We start from the raw sequence: 27,622 nt of genomic DNA, 5'->3' as shown, positions 1-27,622 counted from the left end.
CACAACATACCCAACCTTCTAACAACGTTTTAACAACATGGCCAAAAGGTTGCTATAACTACGGTGTGTGGTGAAGGTTGTTACAGTGTTGTCACAATGTTGACATTGAACCACCGTTCAGGGCCATTGCTTAAGGTTGTGCCTACGGTGTCTGCACAACCACTGGATGACAAATGTACACGTCACTGCCCTGAAGCGCGAAAATCAGCCTTTTAAATTTCAACCGCCAGTTGACCCGTCTCATTCTTCATCGAGCAAGGATACGAGAGAATTGCGTTTGCGTAAATATTCAAACACAACCTACAACTTCCTTGTCTAACATGACATTTATTTGTTCAGTCTAACTGAAGGGACAGAATAACGTTAGCCGATAATACATGCAATTGTGTAAATTATAGTCCGAGTGTATGCTAACGTTAGCTATATTTATTTTAGTATTCATCCTTTAATCCTTTCCGTTAGGAAAAGTGTTCTTTTGTGAACATCTTCTGGTCAGGAATGACAAATATTTTAACTTTATGCCAAAGTTATAAGGCATAATTACTTTAAATGATGAGTAATTGAACAAAACAAAAAACAAAACAAAAAATACTTGTAACCGCTCACACACCTGTTTAGTTTTTCCTTTTGATTTGTCTGCTATTTAGTGTCATTCGTTTCTTTGCTCCTCTGGATTTGTTGATGTTCCTGGACTGATTCCGGTAACCAACCTTTATCGCCCAGCTTTCGACTACGCTCCCCTGTCTGCCATGTACAGAACCCGGTTTTGTTCATTAAATGTTCTTTGCTTTTTATGTTTTATTTATTATACTTAAATAAATAAACAAACTAATTTATTTAATTTTTTTAACAAATTACTTTTGGAAGTGCAATTTGATTACCATATGCAAGTTTTAATAAACTTGAATTAACGTAACCTTCTGTCATTTTTCTCTTCAAAGTGTACACTTGCAGGTGTTGGTTATAATTAATTTACATATACTAATAAGGACAAACAATATTTAAAAAGTATATAATTCTCTAACATCTGACTAATAAAAAAAATAAAAATAAAAAAACTCAAAACATAACATACTAAATGGGGGATGTATATCTAGCATAAAAAAATAAAAAATTGTCAGAATGTCGTCTCGCAGTTGCTGAATATCGCGCAACAACTACAGTCCTGTCACGTCTTACAATTCTACACTGTTACAATGTTACAATGCACATAGACAGCGACATTACCATAGTAGAAATGTAATGTGCCACAGATGTTGCCACAACGTAAATGTGTTTGCTGGGATTACACTATAATTGATTCTAGGTCACCGATGCTGAATCAATATTGAAATTAACAAAACTAAGCAATGGTTATATTGTTAAATCAATGTTACACTGACTGATACTACATCGTTGCTGAATTAAAACTCCCAGGCAGGTGTGTTGGAGCCAAACTCTGCATGAAGAGTAATACACACCTCTGAACTATGGCCATTACTTTCCATAAAAAGTAGCATAGTTACTATTTTTAAGGGTTCATGCAATAACTTTATAAGCAAAATAAGCAAAAAAGCTTTGTTATTTTCAATGAAAATGTCTTCAAAGCTGCAGATTCACCTTATGTAGACCTTAATCTCTTTAAATATAATCAAATAGCCCTGTCAGTCACTTTCTCATAAACACAAGATTTAGCCAGCAGCCACATCACCCTGTAGCCCAAGACTGGTTGCCCACTGAAGCTAAGCAGGGTTGAGCCTGGTTAGTACCTGGATGGGAGACCTCCTGTGATAACCAGGTTGCTGCTGGAAGAGGTGTTAGTGTGACACACACAAAAAAAATATTTGACTCTTTTTCTTTTCTTAGAATAACTTAACTTGAAGTGCTGTAATTTTTTTTTTAAAATAAATAAATAAAATTGTTTTAAGGTACTTTATGGTATATGGCAGCAACATACAATAGTGTTTTTTTCTTTTTTATTGTCATTCAAAATTAGATTGTTTTTCCATTATACAAATGCCTTTGCAGTCATTAACAAATGACTAATCAACATTATATCACTAGCATTAATGTTGTTATTGTTACAGCTTAACAGATTGCAGCTGACCTTTCTACACTGAACAAAATTATAAACGCAACACTTTTGTTTTTGCCCCCATTTTTCATGAGCTGAACTCAAAGATCTAAGACTTTTTCTAAGTACACAAAAGGCCTATTTCTCTCAAATATTGTTCACAAATCTGTCTAAATCTTTGTTAGTGAGCACTTCTCCTTTGCCGAGATAATCCATCCACATCACAGGTGTGGCATATCAAGATGCTGATTAGACAGCATGATTATTGCACAGGTGTGCCTTAGGCTGGCCACAATAAAAGGCCACTCTAAACCACAGATGCCACAGATGTCACAAGTTTTGAGGGAGCGTGCAATTGGCATGCTGACTGCAGGAATGTCCACCAGAGCTGTTGCCCGTGAATTTAATGTTAATTTCTCTACTATAAGCAGTCTCCAAAGGCGTTTCAGAGAGTTTGGCAGTACATCCAACCAACCTCACAACCGCAGACCACGTGTAACCACACCAGCCCAGGACCTCCACATCCAGCATCTTCACCTCCAAGATCGTCTGAGACCAGCCACCCGGAAAGCTGCTGCAACAATCGGTTTGCATAACCAAAGAATTTCTCAGGGAAGCTCATCTGCATGCTCGTCGTCCTCATCGGGGTTTCAAACTGACTGCAGTTCGTCGTCGTAACCGACTTGAGTGGGCAAATGCTCACATTCGATGACGTCTGGCACTTTGGAGAAGTGTTCTCTTCATGGATGAATCCCGGTTTTCACTGTACAGGGCAGATGGCAGACTGCGTGTATGGTGTCGTGTGGGTGAGAGGTTTGCTGATGTCAACGTTGTGGATCGAGTGGCCCATGGTGGCGGTGGGGTTATGGTATGGGCAGGCGTATGTTATGGACAACGAACACAGGTGCATTTTATTGATGGCATTTTGAATGCACAGAGATACTTTGCTGAGATCCTGAGGCCCATTGTTGAGCCATTCATCCACGACCATCACCTCATGTTGCAGCATGATAATGCACGGCCCCATGTTGCAAGGATCTGTACACAATTCCTGGAAGCTGAAAACATCCCAGTTCTTGCATGGCTAGCATACTCACCGGACATGTCACCCATTGAGCATGTTTGGGATGCTCTGGATCGGCGTATACAACAGCGTGTTCCAGGTCCTGCCAGCAACTTCGCACAGCCATTGAAGAGGAGTGGACCAACATTCCACAGGGCACAGTCAACAACCTGATCAACTCTATGCGAAGGAGATGTGTTGCACTGCGTGAGGCAAATGGTGGTCACACCAGATACTGACTGGTTTTCGGACCCCATCAGACCCCACCGGACCACCCCCTGTCTAATCAGCATCTTGATATGCCACACCTGTGAGGTGGATGGATTATCTCGGAAAAGAAGTGCTCACTAACCGATTTAGACAGAAATATGCCTTTTGTGTACATAGTAAAAGTCTTAGAACTTTGAGTTCAACTCATAAAAAATGGGGGCAAAAACAAAAGTGCGTTTATAATTTTGTTCAGTGTAGCTAGCTAAACTATTGCAATAATGTCATGCCACTATTGCACAGTGTTGCCGCTTGGCAACATTTGATCGGCATTTGATCGATTTACCAAAAACTAATTTCATAAAAAAAAAAAATTTGAGTGGTGACATGTAACTTATCTGAGGTGATGTTTCCAATTTTTTTGTTTATGTGATATGGGCTGGTCCTTGTTTTTTTTACTGACGTTTTAGTTTGCTTTCAGCAACTACAAGAAGTCTGTCAAAAAAAAAAAAAAAAAAAAAAAAAAAACTGCATGTCATGTGACTTAACCAAAGCACATCATTGGCTTAACTAAGGTCTTCTCATTAAAAAAAAAGAAAAAGAAAAAAATAATGTTTTCTTAAAGAGACAGTGGCAAGGAAATGAAGACAAAGAGTATGTTGCCATATGGCAACACCATGCGGTATAGGGTTAAATGTTGTTAGAACTTTAATTCTTAACAGGAAATTCTTGATAAACATTACAAAAGCAAGATGCATTTTTTTTTTTTTATGTAGAAAAATAGATGCTTTATTCAAACACTTTAATAACTTTTTTTAATTAATGTATCTCATTGCAGTCAGTAACAATACAAATAAAACACAAATAACAAGCACGCAAAACAAAGGAAAAGAGAAAAAAATAAGGTAAATGCAGCATCTCTAAGAAGCATCAATTAGACTACTGAGAAGTGCACATGCAAAACCAAAATGGGCGTTTACCAATCAGTGGCTATTTTCAAACTACATTGAATGATTGCAAAAATCATGAAGGCTCACCCCTAAACCAAGCCCCCCAGTAGATTAGAGAAAATCGGGTAAAGCGGTTAATGCCCATAGTGGTTTGAAAACACCCCACTGATTGGGAAACACCCACTAGTGTTCTGCAGAGATACAGTACACACCTGCATGATATTATGGTCATTCACTACAAATCACTGTTAGTTCAATGTCACTGTCTTCACCCATGTGTGCTGTCGGCTTTCATCAAAATGTCATTGCTGATCCAAAGCACTTTAAACATTGAGATGTCAGTCTCAACCAAATGGATGGTTCAACATTGTATCAATGTCACCTTGCTATCTGGGATGTCATATTTCATTCAGAGATGTTGGGCATTTGTATTGTATATGCATTAGCCTTGTCTTTAGCCTTTTCCCATCTTTCTCTGATTTTACTTAGTTTTGATGGATTTTATATCAATTCTATGTTCAAATCACAAGGTCTGAGGATGATATGGGTTACTGTTATATATATATATATATATATATATATATAATTTATTTTATTAATCATATAAAATAATGTTTAAATAAAGAAAGATCCTTTTTCTGGCTAACAGGACCTTGCTACCTGGTCAAACCTAATAATGTTTATTTGTCTTTGAACATAAAATATATAAAGTGGGCATTCATTTTACTCTTACAAATGTGGTATTTTCCGCAGGACTGTGGATGTACGTGAACCCAGATCCATTCTCCAGGCCTCAGATGTTTAGTTACTTGGCTGGTTCTCCGTTCTTTGCTGAATAGTATCAGGTTCTCCCCCTCCATTCTCTTTATCAATCTGCATCTGAGAATGAAGGAAAGACAACCTGATGATCTGTGACATGTTTCTCTCCCACAGGGCCAAACACCATTCTCTGACCTTCCCTCAGCTACCCGTCACCTTGGCCAGAACATTCTCCGGTGCGGATCTTTAATCTTGGTGATTCAACAGCACAGGGGTTGCTTTACCGAATGCAGAGCAGTTTACCTCACCAACGCAGGGACACTGAGCTCAAGAGTTGAGATTCTGCTCCCCAGGGCTGCTGTAATGAGTATGGAGCCGAGCAGTGAGCATCTTTATTTTCTGTGTGTGTCGCTGCTGTCATTTGCACCGTGGAGGTATGTGACATGCGAGCAGAATTTATAAGAGCCATTGTGTGAATATTTGATGTGTGAGTCTGAGTGTCATTGTAAAAGTGCTGTCAGGCTAGCGTTGCTGTTCACTAAAAACGAAATAGCTTGCTGTACTAATTAATCCATTAGCTTGACCATGCTGCTGTCCTATAAAGAAACAGTCCACCTCATTCTCACATTTTTAACATATGACTAACTTTCCTCTGATGAGCAAAAACACAATTAATGATGACTGGAGCTTTCAAATTTCATAAAAAATGGCCAAACAAACAAATAAATAAATAAAAGTAGTATATACAACTCATGTGCTAGCAAGTCTCATTAAGCCATACATGCCATGTGAAAAACAGACCAGAATTTTTGTTATTATTCATTGAAATTGACACCTCTAGCACTCTTTAGTGTGTTCATGATAGAAATAGAGACATTCAATTTATGACAAATCTGATCAGGTTCTTAAGTTAATCTCACTGAATGATAAGGTTGTAGCTGTTCTCATTCTCAAATTTTTGGTATAGCTACTTTAAAGGGGTGGTTCGGAGTAATTTCAACCTAGGGTCCTTTGCACCATGACCTCGAGCCAAACACCCCCCCAGAAGCCTTTTTTCCCTTGGTCGAACATTATTAAAGTTAGAGCTTATTTAGAGATATCAGCCGAACGGCTTAGTGCAGGCGTTAATGGATCCAAGGTTGAATCTCGTAAATTAGTAAAGTACTCTTGCGAAAAATACACTTTAAGATACTTTTAAATTGAGTACTTATTACAGAAATAATATACTTTAAATGAATATACTTAAGCGTAAACTGAATCTAATGTTTTTGGACACTCAATTGCATTTTAATTGCAATTAAATGGAAATGTATAATAGTTTAAATGTATAGTCTGTGCAAGAAGGCTCACTGGGGGAAATGCATACTTGCGGAGGCCCCGCGGCCAGCTGTGCGCCAGTGCATCCGTGCCGAGCGTGCCCTCGTCAGGAAATAAAACAGGTCACAATGGGACGAGTCGTGGGAGGAAAAAAGGTCTACCTGTGCGTCCCCGAACTGATCCCAAATCAGCTGAACAGTCTGGGGATGGAGTCTCCATTCTCCAGGGAGAGGCTGAAGCCGTGAGAGCTCGTTGGCTGCACAGTTCAGGTCTCCTGGAATGTAAATGGCTCGAAGCGACCTCAGATGCTTCTGACTCCATATTAGGAGGTGGCGGGCGAGTTGCGACATACGGCGGGAGCATAGACCACCTTGTCGGTTGATCGGACTAGTACGTGCTGGTTCTTGAGCAACGCACAGAAGCGGTGCAGAGCCAGACGTACTGCCAGCAACTCGAGGCAATTGAACTGTCTTAGGCAAGTCAGCAGTGACTTGCTCGAAAGCTGCGCGCACATGGCGACCGAGTCGATTTTCCTCTGCACGGGGCAGAGTTTGCTCTTCTCCCAGTTTACCCGAAGGCCCAGACGAGCTAGGTGCCGGAGCACTAGGTCCCTGTGTTCGCAAACCTGGTCTCGAGAGTGAGCTAGGATCAGCCAGTCGTCGAGATAGTTCAGGATGCGAACCCCGTGTTCCCGTAGAGGAACAAGGGCTGCCTCGATGACCTTCGTGAAGACGCGAGGAGACAGGGCTAGCCAGAATGGGAGAACCGCGTACTCGAATGCCCGCCCCTCGAAAGCAAACCGTAGGAACGGTCTGTGTCGAGGTAGAATGGAGACATGGAAGTAGGCGTCCTTCAGGTCGATCGCTGCAAACCAATCCTGTAGCCGCTCACATTCGATAATGCATTTGACCGTGAGCATCTTGAACGGCAGCCTGTGAAGGGAGCGGTTCAAGATGTGCAGGTCCGGGATTGGCCGTAACCCACCGGATTCCTTGGGTACAATGAAGTAGGGGCTGTAGAACCCGGACTTCATTTCGGCTGGAGGGACAGTCTCGATCGCACCCTTCGCCAGTAGGGTGGCGACCTCCGCTCTCATGACAGGGGCATTGCCACCGACCATAGTGAAGCGGACTACCCTGAAGCGGGGAGGAGACCGTGCAAACTGAATCGCATAGCAAACTGAATCGAGCCTGATGGTTCTCGCGACCCAGCGGGACAGCTTGGGAAGCTCTAGTAAGGCTCCCAAAAACTGTGCCAACGGGGGGTCATGCGAACCACAGACGTACCCACGGTGGTGCAGTGAGGCGGAATGACCGGCCCAGATGTGGGAGGCGTAGCAAACCAGTGTGGGGGCACAGTCATTAGCTGCATCCTGCCAGAGGAGGCCAGGGAAGGACCAGCGTTCCACAGGGGCGTGCTCTGGCAGGGGTCTGGCGACAGAGGGGGACGAGAGTGGCAAGGCTCGTGAGCGGCGCGCACTGTCATCCGCAAACTCTGTGTGCTCAGAGATGGATATGTCAGTTCTTTCTTTAACCACATTGGGGTGCTGCTCGTCGTGGGACGAGCAGCGGGGTTGGGATAACCAAGGATTCTCCCCCGGCCCTCCATCGGGGGAAGGAGTGGCCCTGCTACCATCTCCTGGAAAGAACTGATCACCATCTCAGGGGCGCCGCTTAGCCTGGCGTTTAGCGGGGCGCGGGGCCGGAGAGGGCTGTGGCGCCTTCCTGCAGCTTCCTCCACGACGCGGCCTGGGTGAAGGCTGCTGCTAGGGCCGTCGGGGCAGAATATGTTTGATGGCCTCAGTCTGCTTCTGGGCGGTCGAGAACTGTTGGGCGAAGTACTCGACCGCTCCGCCGAAGAGGCCAGCCTGGGATATGGGAGTGTCGAGGAAACGGGTTGCTCGGCCTCCCTCAAATCAGCCAGGTTGAGCCACAGGTGTCTCTCCTGGACCACACGTGGACATCACCTGACCCAGGGAGTGTGCGGTCACTTTCGTCACCCGGAGAGCGAGGTCAGTGGCGGCACACAGCTCTAATCAAAGAGCCCTGGGTCAGTCCTCCCCTCGTGCATGTCCCTGAGCAGCTGGGCCTGGTAGACCTGCAGAGTGGCCATGGAATGCAAGGAGGCGGCTGCCTGCCCCGCGGCTCTATAGGTCTTCGCTACGAGAGTGGAGGAGAACCTACAGGCTTTTGAGGGGTGCTTTGGGTCGCCACGGGAAGAAGCGCTCTGCGGACACAGTTGCATCTCAACAGAGCGTTCAACCTGGGGAACCCCAGTATACCCTTTAGCAGCGGCCTGATCGAGAGGAGGAAAGGTGGAGGAGGTCGCCGAATGATCACGGGAAGACAGGGGAGTCTTCCAGGACCTCGTGACCTCCTCATGCACATGCACAAAGCATGGCCGTCAGCTCGGGATCAGACTCGGGCAATGCTGGCACACCCGAAGGCGGCAGCACAGCCATCTCCCGAGGACTCCTGCCCACCTTGTGATGCAGCGATCGACATTGAATCATCATCTGTAGCGCCAAAAGAGACCCGCGGCATGCCGAAAGACGATGTCGCGGGTTCAATCGGGATGCTCTCGGGTTGCAACGCTTGAGAGGGGGGTGTGGACAGAGGAAGAATCGCCGGTGCTTTGTTCCACACAGTCACCCTCAGGTCACCCTGGCCACCAGCTGAAGTACCAGCTCTCGTGGAGGAGGTAGATCGGGGTGTGGATGAGGGGACTCTCCCTCTTACGATGTCATTGAGTCTCGATCGTAGCATTGTGATGGTCATGTTCCCGCAATGGGAACATGAGTCATCCACAAACGCTGCCTTAGCGTGCAACGCCCAAACACGCAAGACAGCTTTTGTGCCCATCAGACTCTGAAACAGCGCGACTGCAACCAGAAGTGCACGATTCTTTATATACCCACGAGGTGGGACGGAGTTACGCTATGCAAATTCCGCAGACACATGGCATTTCATTGCCATTGGCTCGTTTTCTAATATCGAAGGTGATAGGCTTTCTAAGCGAAACCCCATTCGTCGTCACTGACGTAACTTGTAGTGACCACAAAAGGGAACCCTTGTTTCCTTAGAAGGGAACGAGATGCTGCGTCGATGACGACACATTGGGAACGCCTTCGGCTTGCAAGCATCTGGGGCACGTGTGAAAGTAGTCCAGTCTTGATTGGTGCTGCGTAATGACGTAACATGTGACGTGGTATGTAACAGTGTACACGGAATGTACAAAGGCACACCGGCACACAATAGCGTCAGCTTCTGATAGGTCGAAGCAAGTCGCTCTCTGGCATACGGAGTTGAGGGTTACAGATGTAACCCGAGAGTTCCCTTTTTCGAGGGAACTTGCACTGCATCGATGATGACACTTTGGAAACGAAATGCCCACTGCACCACACCAAATGCTGGTCCTAGTGTGAAACTGTACAGGCACAGCGTAGGATGAGAGCACCTGTTAGCCCGGCGTAGAAGGAAGGTGCAGACTATAAAATCTCATGAACGTAAGCAGAGTGGCCCAGCACACAACATCACATATCTCCTGCAGGGAGACCCCCGAGAGCAGGGCTTTAGAACAGTGGTTCTCAACTCCAGTCCTCGTGACCCACTGCTCTGCACATTTTGTTTGTCTCTCTTATCTGACACACTCAGTTCAGTTCATGGAGTCTCTCCTAATGAGCTGATGATTTGGTTCAGGTGTGTTAAATAAGGGAGACATACAAAATGTGCAGAGCAGTGGGTCACGAGGACTGGAGTTGAGAATTACTCAGAGGTGTAAAAAGTACTCAAAAATGTTACTCAAGTGAAAGTACAAGTACTGAGGGAAAATTTTACTCAATTAAAAGTAAAAGTATCTGGCCAGAATCGTACTCGAGTAAAAGTAAAAAAGTACCACATTAAAATTGTACTTGAGTATTAAAGAAGTAAAAGTAACAGCAATAATGTAAACTAGAGATTCTTGTTTAAGCTTTTAATCTCTAAAATCATGAAGTGAATGAACCACATACAAGGTTTTATCCTGCTTTAGAACTGTTTGTATTTAATTGTATTTATTTATCAAACTATAAGACTACTATCTAATGCCAGTATGCAACATTTTTTAAACAATCCACTAAACATGCTTTTACCACTAAAAAAGAAAAGAAAAGAAAAGAATTCGCTAAGGTACGGCCACGGGTACTCTTGATCCTGTGGCTGATTTTGGACTGTGTTCGCAGCTGAATCACGTTCTTCCTCCATTTTCTTCCACTGATTGACCATAGACAGTATAAGAAATGGACACAGCGACCCCATAGATTTCAACAGAGAAAAGTGAAGCAAATTAGAAGCACTCACTTCCTGATGGCTGAGCGTACTGCGCAGACTCAAACTGAGCTTGATGGCGTAGATGTGACGTGAGCAACCTGTCTGACCGTTGTAAGTCTTCTAGTAGCTGTGCCAAGAGAAATCTAACTTGCAGAAAACAGAGAGTGTGAGTAGGAGCTGTCCATGAGCTAGGAGCAGGAGCAACTTTATGACTCTCTATGGGCTTCTCCCTTGACTTTATGCCTCCACGTCCCCCCAATTGACTGTGAGCTTCTCCTCCTGTCTATACGGTAATTTCCAGAGAGTCGCGTGGTTATGATGCAATTGTTAGCCTATTTTTACAAAAACTGCTTCTAAGGGGCCATAATGTAAGATACAAGGTAATGGAGCCTTTTATACATTTTCGTGTTTCTTTAGAAATAAATAATGGACAAATGGAGTCTTTAAACGTCTCAGATGTAAAGTTATTCGCTGTCAAAGTGATGCCAAAATGAATGGGAGTCAATGGAATGCTAACAGCAGGTGATGGCTCGTTAGCCAATGGCGGCCCCCGGGGGTGGTACGCTTTTAGGCTGCTGGATTGACCCATAGACAGTATATAAACTGGACACAGCAACCCCATTGGATTCAACGGAGACAAGTAAAGTCAATTAGAAGCACTCACTTCCTGGGGGTCGAGCGTACTGCGCAGACTCAAACTGAGCTTGACGACGTAGATGTGCCGTGAGCAACCCGTCTGTCTTCTAGTAGCTGTGCCGAGAGAAATCTGAATCACTCCCTTCCGAAACTCGCAGAGACGGAGAGTGTGAGTAGGAGCTGTCCATGAGCTAGGAGCAGGAGAAACTTTTGCTAAGTATTCTGATTAATTATTTTGTCATTTTGCCTCCACGTCCCCCCGATTGCCCGCGAGCTTCTCCTCCTGTCCATACGGTAATCTCTCTACTGTGCGACAGAGAGTCGCGTGGTTATGACGCAATCGTTAGCCTATTTTTACAAAAACTGCTTCTACGGGGCCATAACAAAAGATACAAGGTAATGGAGCCTTTTATACATTTTCTTGTTTCTTTAGAAATAAATAGTGGACAAATGGAGTCTTTAAACGCCTCAGATGTAAAGTTATTCGCTGTCAAAGTGACGCCAAAATGAATGGGAGTCAATGGGATGCTAACAGCAGGTGATGGTCCGCTAATCAATGGTGGCGTCCGGGGAGGCTTCAATAAAATATGAAACAGTGCCCCCCTGGATTGACCCCCTGTGATTGACTGTTATAATTTCTCTCATTTCCAGGTCAAGGTGCTGTGCGTTGTGGTAATAGATGCAACATGATGTCACTTCCAAATGACCAATGAACATGTCTGACCAATTTGGTGAAATGTGAAACCGAATCTCATTGGCAGAATAAATGACATTTAAATTAAACAGCATCAGCACAATTCAATTGGTTTGGTAATAGCAAGGGAAAATAGAATGAAGTGATCTCCAAAAAATAAGTACTTTTTGACTATAAATAGAATTGTAAGGAGTAAAAAGTACTTTTTTTTCTTAAAAAATGTAATTAAGTAAAAGTAAAAGTACTGATTTTTAATTGTACTCAAGTAAAGTAAAAATCCCCAAAAATAATACTTAAGTACAGTAATCAAGTAAAATTACTCAAGTATTTTACAAATTACTGCTTTAGAAGATGCCATGCTTCTAGTAGAATGAGCTCTTACAGCCAGAGGTGAAGGCATACCGTCCACTTGGTAGGGCAAAGGAACCGCCTCAACAGTCCAGTTGCTGATTGTTTGCTTGGAGGCTGGGGATCCCTTCCTGGGCGACCCAAAGCATACTAATAACTGGTCTGACTTCTTTCACTGAGAAGACCTCTGAACATAAAACTCTAAGGCCCACACAGGGCAGAGTAAGTGAAGTCTCTCTTCTTCCGCCGACACACACGGTGGTAGATAGGACGCCTTGTAAGATCGTAGACCGAGCCATATTGGAAGGTATTTTAGGCACGTAGCCTTTCAAGGAAGAACCGTGTGACCAATTGGCCTCCCCAGAGGTCCATCACTTAACTGTGCGTGAAGGTGAAGTTGATTATAGTCTCGACCACTCCGGCTGAGAGACCAGCCTCTAGGTACCGACCACAGCAGACAGAGGGTCGTCTCTTGAGATGCGAATAGATCCACTTCCGCTGGGCCAAACCTCTCTTATATTGACTTCACCATCTCGGGGTGGAGTCTCCATTCACCGGGCCTCAGCCCCTGCCTCAACAGGATGTCTGCTCCCAAATTCTGGTCCTCGGGGACATACATTACTCTGAGAGACAGAAGTCTGTCGAGACGATTTTCCGGCGACACGGCGCTCCCAACACTGGGCTCTGGGACAGAAACCAAGGTTTCTTCTATGTCGCCAGGGAACGAAGGTATCTGCGCATTACCCTGATAGTACGGAATGTATTTCCCCTCTGTGAAAACTCCTTGGTTCTCAAACACCACTGCAGGGGTCTCATGTGCAGGAGGCCAAATGGTATAATGGTATAAATGGACACAGCTGCCATGAGACCCAGTAGCCTCTGAAAATGCTTTACAGTGATGGAATGGCCTAGCTTTATCCTGGACACTGTGACCAGGATGGTCTCTATACGTGCAAGAGACAATTGTACCCACAACGTCGTTCTCTGGAAAGGTGTCAACATGCTCATTTTTCACAACCCCAGGTGTTTGACATGGCCAAGGATGACATCTCGATGCCGAATTGCCATATATTGATATAATTTAACACACGGATGCCCTGGAGTCTCAGCAGAGCCAGAGCTGCATCCATGCATTTGGTAAATGTGCAAGGGGAGAGAGCTAGGCCAAATGGAAGAACAAGATATTGGATTGCTTCACCCCCGAAAGTGAACCTCTGTTATTTAAACTACAGAAAATGAAGTATACAATATCTGCATGGGATCTCGGCTCAACTCAAATCATGGCGTCCCCATCTTCCACCTTATCCACTAGAATCACCAGCACTATGGGTAGATTTTGGAACAGAATGACCAAGTTCCCCTCCAAGCAACTGGCTGCCACCCAGCCTCTTAGTGCTTCACCACCACCAGTGCACCACCCCGCTCCACTATCAATTACACAATCCCCTACGCAAACTGTCACTCAGCTCAAGTAGTTATAATTTGAAAATGTTTGTTCATCTCCACTCACTCCATGCCATACGTTCAGCCACAAACTACCAACACCAACTTTGTGACAGACCTATTGGTCTGCTTCTATTTTGAGTAAGATATCAGAGGACTTGCTCAGGGAGGAGGATTTTTGGAGAACAAAAGCTAAAAACTGAATAAACGATGTGGAATCAGGAGAGGAAAAGCAGTCCTCACAGTTGGAGGAACCCTCAGGCAGTCTGTTCTCATGGATCCCCATAAGCCCAGGGTGGAGGTTATACTTTTGTCCAGGGTCACAGCTGTCCCTCTTTGTTGTTTGATGATGGAGACTGATTGGTCTGGCCAAGTTTCACAGGCTCCTGGGCCGTTTTAACCCACGATGTGCCACTAGGGAGCTGCTGTGCAGATGGCCGATTAGGGAAAACTTTCTGTGACATTCTGTATTTCTGTGTGAGGAGATGACCGACGTGTGATCCTCATAATAAAGTATATTTCTTACTTGGCCTTTTTTCTATTATCTTTCTGTCTCTTGAAGGATACTCAAGTGCCTCAGGCATTTAAAAGAGGGTTTCAGTCCTGATCTGAATCTTGTTCTACAAAAAAAAAAAAAAAAAAAAAAAAATATTGACCCTAAAGCTTATATTAAAGTAAAAAAAAAATAAAAAAAATTCTACATGCACTAATACATTTTTAACATTTTAAGTTGCATAAATTAATACTGATAATGAATTAAGGCAATACACCCCAGGTGAATAGGGTAAAAATATTAACTAAAATATATCACCATACTTCCCCAGTTGATTGATAACATTAAGCATTGCAAATATATTTTGTATTACACAAAGGATGATTCTGAAATAATGTTTAAACATGAAAATTAGGTATTGTCTAATTAAAAATGCACTAATTGTCTGTTTAGTTCATAATATATAATGCATTAATTATGCTTAAACATTGAAAATTATTGCAAAGTGTTAATTATTATATTATATTATATTATATTATATTATATTATATTATATTATATTATATTATATTATATTATATTATAATAGTTTAAAACAGAAGCCTACATTTTGATATGAAAATATACAGTACAGGTCAAAAGTTTGGAAACATTACTATTTTTAATGTTTTTGAAAGAGGTTAAAAGAAGGTTTTTTAGAAGAAACCTTCTGCTCATCAAGCCTGATTTGATCAAAAATACAGAAAAAAAAATGCAATATTGAGATATATTATTACAATTTAAAATAATTGGTTTTCAATTTATTATACTTTAAATTATCTTTTATTTCTGTGATGCAAAGCTGAATTTTCAGAATCATTACTCCAGTCTATCACATGATCCTTTAGAAATCATTCTAATATGATGATTCATTATCAAAGTTGGAAACAGTTCTGCTGCTTAATATTTTTTCATAACCTGTTATACTTTTTTAGGATACTTTGATAAAAAAATATATATAATAATAATAATAATAATAATAATAATAATAATAAATTATTATTATATATATATATATATATATATATATAAAAGAAGCACATTTTTTAAAAATAGAAATCTTTTGTAACAACAGTATACAGTAATCAGTAATTTGGGGTCAGTATTTTTTTTTTATAATATATATATCACATCACAGGAATAAATTATTTTTTAAAGTATATTCAAATATAAAACTATTATTTTAAGTTGTAATAATATTTCACAATATTACTGTTTTTTTTTTTTTTTAAATCAAATAAATGCAGCCTTGATAAGCATTAGAGACTTCTTTCAAAAAAAACAAACAAAAAAAAACCTAATGTTTCCAAACTTTTGACCTGTATATTTAGTGGCAAACTGCAGCAAATTTGTCACAATTAGGTGTGTATAAAGTTCACAGATGATGAAGAGATAAAAAGTAAAACAAACTCAGTTCACAGATAGCATCACAGTGTGTTCTAGTTCAAACACTAACACAAACAATAACTGACAATCAAGGCAGAGACACAGATAACAAGCTAAAAGACAAACAGGCGGGATGATCAAATGAATATCCATATCAAATAATGTTGGCAGGAAACATGAACATAGACAACAGGAAATAATGAGAGGTAAATTAAAAGTCCATGATAATGAATTTAAGTGAGCAAATGACCGAATATTCCTGGCAAAATTCAATCATTATGAACTAATCATGCTATAAAGCAAAAATGTTAAAAACAAATGTCAAATAAAGTCAAATCGAGTGCTAGTTCACAATAGTTCACTTTAAATTCCATTTGGAGCATTTATTAAGCTCTTACTGAGATAAATGTAAACACTGATCACTATTCTAATGTAGAAATTTGAGGGTGTTTGACACTTTTTAAATGGTGAGTTAGCTTAACTAATAGGCCGGTGGATAATAAATGTAAGGCTGGATTTAGTTACTCAAGTATTCTCCAGTTCAGAACTTGAAACCAATCAGATTCTGAAATTATGACAGAGCTAACATTAGCTTGAACCATGAAAACCCATCAAGCCCACGTTGGATATAGTCAAACTCTATATGTTGAAAGTAAAAATGTGGAAATAATAATACAATCTGATATATCTAGGTATTTGGCATCAAATGTTGTAAGTAGTAAATGTGGTAAATTCAGAGCATAACTTGTAAAAAAGACCAGATTGTTTACTCTGAGCCACTTTATCATTCTCCTTCCATCAGAAATTTTCCCCCTGACATGCAACTCCTCATTTCTTCAGTTCAGGAAGTAATTGGCTTCACTGTAGGTAAACCAGCATCCCTGACCTGATCTAATTAGACTATCGAGAAACATATTAACGACATTAAATTCTTGGTCAAATGTATTCCACTTGACCGACAGAATCACTAATTGTGGTTTTACATTAGAATCAATGACACTACCAGAAACAAATTATTTTGACAAATAAAGCATGCCTAGGATTTTATAAACCAAATTACGTATGGCATCTTCGCAACAACCGAAAAACTACTATACTTATCATATCCTCACGATTCGATCTAAGGAAGACGGAGATGATTGAAAGGTAACAAGTATATTTAATAAATAACTCAGAAACACAGCCAACAGACACTAGACAGAACACAGACAGGAACTTAAATACACAGTGGTGATAAACTAAATAACGATTAGCAGCTGTGATTAATGTGATTAGTGTCCATGGTGACTGATCAGTGGCGGGAAACACAGACAAGGAAACACATGTGAGGAATGAAAATAAACTAAAAGTCCATGAAATTAATATCACTGAACATAATGGTGACACATATATTTACACGGCTGTAACTGTCAGGTATAATAAAAGATAGTGCCTTTAGATTCTCTAATTACTTGCTATGAATCAACTGCAATGCAAAAATACTGCAAATAGCATGCAATACATGTGCAACCTTTTACAACACACTGCCCAGTTTTGTGTCTGGTTTATATTGTGTTATCTGATCTGTCATAATGACAAATGGTAAGTGTGAACTATTGCAACCTTATTGGTTCTTGCTGTAAAGATCAACTACAGGTTGCGTAAAAACAATAGTCTGACCTTGTCTTTGCCTTTCTATAGACATTCTTGTAACACACTAAAATTAATCTCAACCCAGTACTTGTAACATCTGTTCTGTTCACCTTGCTCATCTTGCTCACTTACACACTATGATAACAGCCTGTGTTTTTCCGGGCAGGGCTCAGCGGAGATGCTCCATGTTTGTAGACTGGGTCCTTCTCCAATGTGGAAGAAGGGGGATCGGCGAAAGAGAGGATCTTTGACATCTCCCTCTCCCACCTCCTCTACCTGTCCTGTATCGGCCAAGGAGACCGTTTTTAAACTCTCTGCCTGTCCCCTATCGGCCAAGGAGGCCAATTTTGACCTCTCTGCCTGTCCCCTCGTGACCCTCTGTCAGCGTTACCCAGCTCCTCAGCCCTGTCTTTACTAGCTCCATTAGCCCTTCGACTCCTCTTTCGCTTGCTTCGCTCAGTAGCTTGGATCTTGGGCTTCCTGGTCACCAGGTCCGCTCTGGAGTGTCGATTCTCTGGCTCCACCCCTGAAACGCCAAGCCCGTCACTCCACCTCAGCCCGTCTACCAGTCTGCTCCACTTTGGCTCTTTGCCCCTTCGGCTCTACCTGGGACCATAGTCTTTTCAGCATTATCAGGATCCCTTGTCCCTCCGGACCAAGCATGCGTCCCATCTGAACGCGCCACTGAAAACGCGCCACTGACTTTAGACTAGTTTTTTTCTTGGTCTGTGGCGGAATTGTTTTCTGGAACTGCAAAATAGCACCATGGAACATTTGCGCTGGAACACGCCTCCTCTTTTCGCTGAACTGCCCACCGGGAGCGCAAGTTCATTCCCTAATTTACCGACGTGCGTCTGTCGAGGGAAAAGTCCGCTGTGCGTCGGGTGCAAAATACGAATGATACATGCGTCGGTATACAAAGTCAATTGCGCTGGGTGCAAGATAGGGCCCTATGAGGCTGTGGCACACTATGGTGTGAACTGCCCCTTAAACATAACCCTGACAATCACTAGATATTTAAAATCATCCTCATGACTCAAACCCCCCACCCATACCCAAACCCACCCCCACCTTATATCATTACACCATTATTGCCCTAAAATAGCAAAACACAGTAAATACGGCAACACTGGAAAGTTTTTAAATCAAATTTTGATTGTTTTGATATTAATTTTCACACTCTGGTTTTCTGAATCTGCCTAATTGAGCCAAACACATCAATCACAGGACATAATTTGGAAGGCAGATTGTAACCAGTAAGTGTCATTGCATCATTCACTCAACAGGTTTGTGAACAGAACTGAAAAAAGGTTATCTTTTATTACTAGTTAAAGGGGAACTTGGCAACTATTTCAACTGAACAAATCCGTTTAGAAATCATTTGGATGGTTAAATAACCTGTTCTGGTGAGAATGGTGACTTTCCCCGCACCCCCCAACGTTCCCCGACGGAAAACCAACCTTGCAACATGGGGACTAACGTCCCGGTAAGTTGGAAATAGTCTTGTGAGAAGCGAGAACGAGCGAGAAACACAAATTGCTTTACGGCAATTCAACATAAACACACACGCCATGTGATACTGTGTATGATGTATTACCCACCTCGGTAGACATAGCTCCACACGATAAAGTTGGCCGGCTCCCATAATAACAAATGCACATGAGCAGCGGTAGAAAGGGGGATGAGGGTGCCGCAAGTGAGATTTTTTTTACTACAGTGTTGTGAAATATACGGCCCACAGCTGTAGGGGGAGCTCGTTGAGAAAACACGCGACAACAAAAGGGAAAATCAGCGAAGAAATGGCTAGAGTTGCCACGTTCCCCTTTAAATACCTACAAATTTACAAAGATTTACAAAATGTTTTTCAAGCACCATTCATATTTTCTCAACAAAGCAGATCCATTAATTGTTTAAGAGTCTTGATCAGAGTCAAACCACTTGTTCAGTGAAGAGATGTAATTTGTTCAGTTAATACTCATGTTGTGTTTGGTGTCTCAGACCCTAAGGCCCTTTCAGTATAACCACAAACATTTTTAGTATTAAAATATCTGGTTATTATCAGATATTTCATAACAAAAATGCAAAATTGAAGGTTAATTGTTTCATCAACATTCCTCATGATTGCAGTTGCCCTCATTGGGAGATGCCATTTTTTTTGTTAACAGAGGTTATTGTGTGAAGGGCATGGATACAATCAATTACCCATAAAGTGTCCACTCCATCAAGCTCTATAATATGTCATCACTGGCCACAGCTAATGCTAAATACAAAACAATGTTGATGAGCATTTATTTTTCTTGAGGAGCTTCTTTTCTAATGTATGTTAACTTTAAAGTGATAATCCAAAATTGCCCATTTTAACTACATCTACATTTAAAATTACAAAGTTGCCCATTTGCAATATATAGTATTATTTGCAGGTTTACATCTAACTGAGACAATGCAATTCAGCTCTCGCTCAGGTACATCATGAATTCAAAGCTGACCTCTGTGCTGATTCTCATGTGCCGGCACCATTCGGCAGTTCCATTATAGCAGTGCACTGGGGAAAGTGTTCCTCTAAAGAGCTCATACAGGCAGGGAATACAATCTCAGGGAAGATCTAGGAGCCCCTGAATACCAGTAATAACTTTTGATAAAATCTGATTCAGGCTCAGAGCCAAAGCCAGATATAGAATTCTGATTAAATAAAACGGCTCTTAAATCCAATAAATGGTAAAGTTAATGTGAAAAAGGAGTTCATATTAGTAAGAAAGAGCAGCCCTGATGGGCAAGGGTATGAACAAATTAGTTACTGTACAACAGGGAAACACAGATTTCACCATGAATGAGCCATAAAAAAGTAAAAATAAAACCATTAAAACATACTCTTGCTACTTGGTACTAAACAACAGAGTAACCTTGTGGGTGCTTTGATTTAATGTCAACTTAAATACAATGGATGGAAAATATTAAGTATTGTATAGGAAGAAATTCTTATGCTCAGCCTCACATAGAAAACTTATTTTCGAGGGCTCTTGTGTTAGAATATCCATTTTAAAGACATGAAAACCGTATTTAAGTTAAATATATTTGGTTAGAATTTGTTTTGAGGGTCCCTTTTAGACATTCTGTTGAATATAAGTAATGTTGCACCTACGTGTTAACTTTCATTAGAGTAGTAGACTGTTAGGTTAGGGTTCGGGTTAGTAGAATAAGTTGACATGTAGTTGCAAATTAACTTGGAACGTCTGTTGGGGAGTGAAGACTAAAATTAATGTTATTTGTTAGTATTATTTTTCTTTATTATTTTCCTAATAATTTCATAATGTATTTTGTGAAGTCAGAGTATGTTGTACATGTGTGCTGAGGAGAGATATGGATTGAGCTATATTTTGCAAAGAAGTATGTGTGCAATGTAACATGTTCTACTGATAATGATACATCAAATGTGTACAGTTGGCATATTCTTTACAAGGAAAGGAATGGTTCAACTGATGCAAATGTACCACAAATGTATACACTGAGGGATAGTTCCCTTTCGTTGTCACTCCGAGTTACGTCGGATGACGACGAATGGGGTTTCGCTTAGAAATCCTATCATCTTCGAGTATTAAAACACGAGCCAATGGCAAGGAAATGCCATGGGTCTGCGGAATTTGCATAGCGTAACTCCGCCCCACCCTGGGGGTATAAAGGAAGTCGCGAGCAACATGCAGATATGTTTTCGCTTCGGAGCCAAGTTCAGTACTTCACTCCACAAGCCTTTTGAGTGTCATCTCAAATCTCTTCGAGACGAGCGGCTCTTCAGTGTGTTGGTGTGACGGCGCTTCCAGCGAGATCGCATTTCCTGCTGCTGATTTGTGCAGTAATCTGCCGACAGTGAGTGTGTTTCTCCCTGGGTGCTTCAGCACTCTGCTGAGCTTTTCCACTCTCTAAAAAGAGCTGCACGCGGCACGTCTTTTTCAAGACGGTTCGCCCGTGTATTTTCTGGATGTGTGTGCGTCAGTCATCTGCCTAACGGTCGCGAGCGCTGTTTTGCGTGTTGGGCTTCATCACGCTTGGCAGCGCTCGTTGATGAGTCATGTTTTCATTGCGGGAACATGACCATCGCGATGTTTATAGATCAAGACTCAATGATCTCCATGTGAGTAGAGTCCCCTCTGCCACACCCCAATTTATCTCTTCCTCGAGAAGGGATACTTTGGCTGGTGGCCAGGGTGATCTGAGGGTTTGGTGTGGCACAACAACCGACGATTCAATTCCTCGGGCCACACCCCCCTCCACATCGCAGACCATGCACTCACAGCATCACAAGGCGGGCTTGATTCCTCTGGAAATTAAGTTTCGACTGCGTTGCCTCCCACGGGAGTGCCATCGTTGCCGGGACCGATCCAGAGCTGTCAGCCATGCTTTCCCGGGCAGCTGAAAGCATCGGCTGGAGTGGCCCCGCCCTCCCCCCGAGCGCTGTAAGCTTCTCCCGGACGTGCATCAGGACGCCTGCGCTGCGCGAGACTCCACGTGACTTTCGCGGCCCGCGGGTGTCCTCCGCCTTCGCTGTTTTCGATCGCACGGCGATCATGGTCTGTATGTTCCCTGTCACTATAGTGGCACGGTCATGCAGTGCTGTGTGTCGCCTGCGCCTTCGATGCAGTGCTGTCCCGGGAGTTCTGTCGAACCGGCCGCAGTGGAACGCTAGTCCTTCCCTGGCCAACCCTGGCAGAACGCGGAAATTCTAACCACGCCCCTACGCTGGGACGCTATGCCTCCCATGCCCGGCCTGGTTGTTCCGCCATGCACACTACTGACCTCGCTTTCGGGCGACATCGGTACCTGCGTGATCCTGGGTCAGGTGATGTCCACTATGTGGTCCAGACATGGGCTTAGCCAGGTTGATGTGGCAGGGTCTGAGAATTCATTTTCTCAGCTCCCCCATGTCCCAGGCTGAGCTCTTTGGCGGTGTGGCTTCGACCACCTGAAGCAGACTCGGGTCCGGCACCGATGGTCATCCATCCGTGCGGCCTCCTCAGTCTGCTTCCCGCCAAGCCCCCCTCCATGCGGCTGCTCCCCTCGGGCCTGCAAAAAACGGACCTGAGCAGGAGGAAGCCGCAGGAGGGCGGCGCTGCCCGTCTCCGCCCCTTAGACTGCCACGCCAGCCTAAGCAGCACCTTGAGGCGGGCAGCCTGGTCGGCGGGCTGGTTGAAGACTGCGCCCAACAGTCTTTGATCAATCCAGAAGCAGACTGAGGCTTCTGCACTGACGGTCATCCGTCGGTGTGGTCTGCTTAGTCTGCTTTCCGCCGACGCCGCCTCCTTGCGGCTCCTCCCCTCGAGCCTTCACTGGCCTGAGCACAAGGAGGTCGCTGGAGGTTGGCACCGCCTGTCTCTGCCCCTTAGCCGGCTAACACCTGGCTGAGCAGCACAAACTTGAGACAGGCAGCTTGGAGTTAGGGCTCAGTTCTTCAGGAGCTGGTAGCAGGACCACTCCTTCCCCCGCTGGAGGGTCGGGGCAGAATCTCTACAGAAGAACTGGTGCTCTTTCTCTGAGCCCCAAGAGGCTATGGATGACAGCACGCGCCGCCCACGGGCCACGCTCCTCTCACCCCCCTCTGTCGCCAGACCCCTGCCAGAGCACGCCCCCGTGGGACGCTGGTCCTCCCCCGGCCTCCTCTGGCAGGACGCGGTTATGACCGTGCCCCCGCACAGGGCCGCTATGCCACCCTCGCCTGGGCTGGTCATTCCGCCTCGCTGCACCCCCGACGGTACGTCTGTGGTTCGAATAACCCCGCTGGCGCAGTTTCTGGAAGCCTGGCTAGAGCTTCCCAGACTGTCCCGCTGGGTCGCGAGAACCATCAGGCTCGGCTACGCGATTCAGTTCGCGCGATCTCCTCCCCGCTACAGAGGAGTCCGCTTCACTATGGTCGGTGGCAATGCCCCTGTCATGAGAGCGGAGGTCGCCACCCTACTGGCGAAGGGTGCGATCGAGATTGTCCCTCCAGCCGAAATGAGGTCCAGCTTCTACAGCCCTTACTTCATTGTTCCGAAGAAATCGGGTGGGTTACGACCGATCCTGGACCTGCGCGTCCTGAACCGCTCCCTTCACAGGCTGCCGTTCAAGATGCTCACGGCCAAACGCATTTTCGAGTGTGTGCGGCCACAGGATTGGTTTGCAGCGATCGACCTGAAGGACGCCTACTTCCATGTCTCCATTTTACCTCGACACAGACCGTTTCTACGGTTTGCTTTCGAGGGGCGGGCATACCAGTACGCGGTTCTCCCTTTCGGGCTAGCCCTGTCTCCTCGCGTCTTTACGAAGGTCGTCGAGGCAGCCCTTGTTCCCCTCCGGGAACACGGGGTTCGCATCCTGAACTATCTCGACGACTGGCTGATCCTAGCTCACTCTCGAGTCCAGGTTTGCGAACACAGGGATCTTGTGCTCCGGCACCTAGCTCGTCTGGGCCTTCGGGTCAACTGGGAGAAGAGCAAACTCTGCCCAGTGCAGAGGATCTCTTTTCTCGGTATGGAAATCGACTCGGTCGCCATGTGCGCGCAGCTTACGAGCGAGCGCGCGCAGTCACTGCTGACTTGTCTTCGCCAGTTCGAGGGCAAGAGTGCGGTCCCACTGAAACTTTTTCAGAGGCTCCTGGGGCATATGGCATCCGCAGCCGCAGTAACGCCGCTCGGATTGCTTCATATGAGACCGCTTCAGCTTTGGCTTCGCGATCGAGTCCCGAGGTGGGCATGGCAACACGGCAAGCTCCGGGTCCCAGTGACTCCGTCCTGCCGTCAGACCTTCACCCCGTGGACGAACCTCAGCTTTCTACGGGCCGGAGTGCCCCTGGAACGAGTTTCCCGGCATGTTGTTGTTACAACAGATGCCTCCACCACGGGCTGGGGCGCCATGTGCAATGGTCATGCTGCCGCGGGCTCCTGGACAGGACCCCAGCGCCTTTGGCATGTCAATTGCCTCGAGTTGCTGGCTGTACGTCTCGCCCTGCACCGCTTCCATGCGTTGCTCAGGGGTCAGCACGTACTAGTCCGATCAGACAATACCGCAACAGTAGCGTACATCAACCATCAGGGTGGTCTACGCTCCCGCCGTATGTCGCAACTCGCCCGCCACCTCCTTATATGGAGTCAGAAGCATCTGAGGTCGCTTCGAGCCATTTATATCCCGGGACACCTGAACCAGGCGGCCGACGAGCTGTCTCGAGTTCAGCCTCTCGCTGGAGAATGGCGACTCCATCCCCGGACGGTTCAGCTGATTTGGGATCAGTTCGGCGACGCACAGGTAGACCTGTTTGCCTCCCACGACTCGTCCCACTGCGACCTGTTTTATTCCCTGACCGAGGGCACGCTCGGCACGGATGCACTGGCGCACAGCTGGCCGAGGGGCCTACGCAAGTATGCGTTTCCCCCAGTGAGCCTTCTTGCGCGGACCCTGCGCAAGATCAGGGAGGACAAGGAGCAGGTTATATTGGTTGCCCCATACTGGCCCAGCCACACCTGGTTCTCAGAACTCGTACTCCTTGCGACAGCACCTCCCTGGCCAATTCCTCTGAGGAAGGACCTCCTTTCTCAGGGACGGGGCACCCTTTGGCACCCTCGTCCCGGTCTTTGGAACCTCCACGTGTGGCTTCTGGACGGGACGAGGTAGGTTTGAGTACCCTACCACCAGCGGTGGTGGCTACCATCACTTCCGCTAGAGCATCGTCCACGAGACATGCCTATGCGTTGAAGTGGAACCTCTTCGTCAACTGGTGTTCTTCCAAACAGCAAGAACCCACGAAATGCCCGATCAGTGTCGTGCTTTCCTTTCTGCAAGAAGGGTTGGAGCGAAGGCTGTCTCCCTCCACCCTGAAAGTGTATGTTGCCGCCATTGCCGCACATCACGATGCAGTTGAAGGTAAGTCTCTGGGGAAGCATGACCTGATCATCAGGTTCCTGAGGGGAGCGAGGAGACTAAATCCTTCTCGTCCTCCCCTCGTACCCTCTTGGGACCTCTCAGTGGTTCTAACTGCCCTGCAGAGCGCTCCATTTGAGCCTTTGCAATCCGTGGAGCTTAAGTTCCTGTCTATGAAGACAGCGCTCCTGGTTGCATTGGCCTCCATCAAGAGGGTAGGGGACCTGCAGGCATTTTCGGTTGACGAAGCGTGCCTGGAATTCGGGCCGGCTAACTCTCACGTGATCCTGAGACCCCGGCTTGGATATGTGCCCAAGGTTCCTACCACACCCTTTCGAGATCAGGTAGTGAACCTGCAAGCGCTGCCCTTGGAGGAGGCAGACCCAGCCTTGGCACTGCTCTGTCCAGTACGCGCCCTTCGTGCTTACGTAGACAGAACGCAGTGTTTCAGGACCTCAGACCAGCTCTTTGTCTGTTATGGTGGGAAGCTGAAGGGAAAGGCTCTCTCCAAACAAAGGTTGTCTCACTGGATAGTGGACGCCATTGCTTTGGCATACCAGCAGCAAGGTCGACCGTGCCCCCTTGGTGTGACGGCCCACTCCACTCGGAGTGTGGCCTCCTCTTGGGCTCTAGCGCATGGCGCCTCGCTAACAGACATCTGCAGAGCTGCAGGCTGGGCGACACCTAACACGTTTGCGAGATTTTACAATCTCCGAGTAGAGCCAGTTTCTTCTCATGTACTCGCTTCAACTAGCCGGTACTAGATTCTGCTCAGGTGTCTTCGCTTGCTCGCCATTCCTCTCCACGGACGGGATACGTGCGATATTCTCCTCAGGTGAGCCTCATAAGCCCTGAGTCTCCTCCAGCACTGACGACGTCAGCGCCAGAGTTATGCCACGGGCAGCTTTCGCGCTTGGCTAGGTGCCTCCATGTGCATGGTTCCCTTCGGTGACCCCCACATGTGTATTTCCACTGTAAGCCTCCTTGAGCATGTGTCTTTCCCTTGGCAAGCCACCTTGCCACCCCTGGGGTTGAAATATTCCACCTGCGGCTGGACACCCCAGTGTTACTCCGTATGCAGCCCTTCGGGGTCATATGTGTATTCCAAGTCCCCCCCTTCGGGTTGGGCATGATTGCATATTTCCACTGGATATGCTTCCCAGTGTACCTTGGTATTCCTGTGTTAAGTAGGACTCCTTCGTCCGTGCTAGTTTCACGACAGGGAGATCAGACTTACGCAGGGCACTGGTAGACAGTCGAGAGGTGGCGTGATTTTACGGGAACCCCATTCGTCGTCATCCGACGTAACTCGGAGTGACAACGAAAGGGAACGTCTCGGTTACGTATGTAACCCTCGTTCCCTGAGTAGGGAACGGAGACGTTACGTCTCCCTGCCACTTCCGCTGTACCGCTGGAACGCCTGAGTTCAGTCTCGGCTCCTCAGCGAAGACATATCTGCATGTTGCTCGCGACTTCCTTTATACCCCCAGGGTGGGGCGGAGTTACGCTATGCAAATTCCGCAGACCCATGGCATTTCCTTGCCATTGGCTCGTGTTTTAATACTCGAAGATGATAGGATTTCTAAGCGAAACCCCATTCGTCGTCATCCGACGTAACGTCTCCGTTCCCTACTCAGGGAACGAGGGTTACATACGTAACCGAGACGTTTCTTAATATGGAAAGTGGATTGTACCATGTGTAAGTATGAGGTACATATTCAATTTTAAACATAAGCAACATGTTTTTCTACCTTACAAATAAGTTGTAAGTCCCAGAGTGGTGTATATAAGCTCAATCCTTACTGTACTGACTCAGAGAAAGAGGCATGAGGGGGTGAGGGAAGAGAAACCCCGGGAACACATAGACCTGGCACAAATACAACATCTTCTCAAGTTTCTCTCCTATGCTGACATATGAAGAATAAAGATTTTTCTTGGCAAGATAACTGGTGTCCGGTCCCGTGAATCAAATAATAACGGGGAAGGGCTTAATTACAAATCTACAGGGAGCATCAACATAAAGTGTTAAATACAGTCTAAAACTCTAATGTGAGTGTGTTGACATGTTGACTAAAATACATGTTTGAGCTGTCTTCACTTAAAACAACTTGCACTGATTATCTTAAAATATGTCAGTGCCATTGTTTTGTCTCAAGATGCATCAGTAATGTTTTTTTTGTTTTTTTTAAGGCATGTTAAATGTCCTAATTTAACTAAGGCCTAATCCTGGCCTAATCCTGGCTTAATCCAAGTCCTGTCTGTAAAACCAGGCCATTGTTTGTAGAATGTCTAAAGTGGATAATTGAAATAAAGTGTTACCCAATGTGCATTTGCTTTTAAATTGAAACATATTTAGATCTAAGTCTGTCATGTACAGGATGATGATGCATTAGCCAATGTGTGACACACACACA

The sequence above is a fragment of the Rutilus rutilus genome (assembly GCF_951802725.1).
Source record: "Rutilus rutilus genome assembly, chromosome: 15".
In the NCBI taxonomy this organism is placed as follows: domain Eukaryota; kingdom Metazoa; phylum Chordata; class Actinopteri; order Cypriniformes; family Leuciscidae; genus Rutilus; species Rutilus rutilus.
This window is presented reverse-complemented; position numbering follows the sequence as displayed.